We start from the raw sequence: 2480 nt of genomic DNA on the forward strand, positions 1-2480 counted from the left end.
GGAGTAGTGGTGCTGCCTCGGCTTACTGCAACCTCCACATTCTTGGCTCAAGTGGTCCTCCCGCCTCAGCCTCCCTAGTAGCTGGGACTACAGGTGTGTGGCACCATGCCTGGCTAATTTTTGTATTTTTAGTAGAGACGGGGTTTTGTTATGTCCTTCTGCTGGTCTTGAACTCCTGCCCTCAAGTGATCTGCCTGTTTCAGCCTCCCAAAGTGCTGAGATTACAGGCATGAGCCACCATGCCCATTGTGTTTTTAACTTTGTGAGGACATAACAAACTATGTTACAAATAGGCTGCACCATTTTATATTCTACATATAGTATTTAATGGTTTTGATTTCTCTCCAACCTTGCCAACACTTGTTACTTTACATTTGTTGGATTGTAGCCTTTCTAGTGTGTGTGAAAGAGTATTTGGTTGTGGTTTCAGTTTGGATGGCCATAATGATAATGATATTGATCATCTTTTCATGTGCTTGTTTTTCATTTGCATGTCTTTTTGGCAAAGTGTGTGTTCAACTCTGTCTCCATTTGTAATTTGGTTGTCCTTGTGGTTGAGTTATACAAATTTTTTATATACTGTAGTCCACAGACTGTTGTTGGATATATAATGCGCAGATATTTTCTTGTTTTCTGTGGGTTGTCTTTTCACTTTCTTTTTTTTTTTTTTTTTTTTGGAGACCGAATCTTGCTTTGTTCCCCAGGCTGGAGTGCAGTGGTGCACTCTTGGCTCACCACAACCTCCGCCTCCTGGGTTCAAATGATTCTTCTGCCTCAGCCTCCCGAGTAGCTGGGATTACAGGCATGTGCCACTACGCCCAGCTCATTTTGTATTATAAGTCGAGATGGGGTTTGCTTTTCTTGGTCAGGCTGGTCTTGAACTCCCGTCCTCAGTTAATCCTTCTGCCTCAGCCTCCAGAAGAGCTGGAATTACAGGTGTGAGCCACCGCTCCCGGCCCTAATTTTTGTATTTTTAGTAGAGACAAGGTTTCGACATGTTGGCCAGGCTGGTCTCCAACTCCTGACCTCAAGTGTTCCATCTGCCTCAGTCTCCCAAATTGCTGGGATTATAGGCGTGAGCCATCATACCCATTCTTTTTTTTTTTAAGATAGGGTCTTGCACTGTTGCCCAGATTGAAGTGTAGTGGTGTGATCTCAGCTTACTACAACCTCTACGTTCTGGAGTCAAGCAGTCCTTCCGCCTCAGTCTCCCTAGTAGCTGGGACTGCAGCTGTGTGCAACCATTCCTGGCTAATTTTTGTACTATTAGTAGAGATGGGGTTTTGCTCTGTCATCCTGGCTGGTCTTGAACTCCTGGACTCAAGTGATCCTCCTGCCTCTGCCTCCCAAAGTGCTCGGATTGCAGGCGTGAACCACAGTGCACAGCCAACTTACTTGATAATGTCTTCTGATGCATAGTTGTTAATTTTGAGGAAATTATTTCTTTTGTGGCTAGTGCTTTTGGTTTCAGATCTGTAACACCTTTGCCAAATCCAAGGTCATGAAGATATATCCCTGTTTTCTTCTAGAGTTTCTATTTGTAACTCTTATATGTAGGGCTTTGAACCATTTTTAGTTACTTTTTCTGTGTGGTGAGGTAAGTGTACAGTTTGTTACCTCTGACTCTAGGTAGTCAGATGCTAGCAGCGTTTGTTGAGTTTAGTGGTCTTGGCTCGTGTCAAAACTCAGTTTGCTGTAGAGGTATAGTTTTATTTCTGGACTGGACATTCAGTTCCATTGATTTATATTTGTCTCCTTATGCCAGTATTATGTTGTCTTGATTACTATTCCTTTGCAGTAATATTTGACAATGAGAAATGTGAGCCACTAAGTGGGCTTTTCGTTTTCAGGAGTGTTTTGTCTATTCAAGATCACTTGATATTTATACAAAGGGTTACGGTCAGGGGTCAGGGTTACAGTTGTTAGGTTTAGGGTTGCTAACATTAGGTTTGTTAGTGTTGTTAGGGTTAGGGTTGTTAGATTTAGGGTTGTTAGGATTTTAGGGTTATGGTTTTAGAGATGGGGTTGGGTTAGTGTTAGCATTAGGGTTGTGGTTGGGTTTGGGGTTGGATTTAGGGTTTGGGTTGGGGTTCTGTTAAGTTTAGGGCTAGAGTTAGGGTTAGGGTTTAGGGTTAGGGTTTAGGTTTAGGGTTAGGGTTAGGGTTTAGTGGTAGGGGTTAGGGTTAGGGTTTAGCAGTAGGGGTGAGGGTTTGGTTCAGGGGTTAGGGTCAAAAGAAAAATCTTGAAAATCGTAAAAAATCTCCAAAAATATTGGTGAGAAAAAAGCTTTAGCCCTCATATGAAGAAGATAAAAACTTGTTCCATTTTTTCCGGAAACACAGTTATAATACAAATATAAAATGGGGTAAAGACAAAACCCAAGTCCTCTATATAAGCTGGTGAATTTTGTATTATTATAATCACATTAGTCAGGGTTCCCCAGAAAGGCACAATCCGTCGGATTTATGTAGATAGACAGA

The sequence above is a fragment of the Macaca nemestrina genome, unplaced genomic scaffold, assembly GCF_043159975.1.
Source record: "Macaca nemestrina isolate mMacNem1 unplaced genomic scaffold, mMacNem.hap1 Scaffold_567, whole genome shotgun sequence".
NCBI lineage: Eukaryota > Metazoa > Chordata > Mammalia > Primates > Cercopithecidae > Macaca > Macaca nemestrina.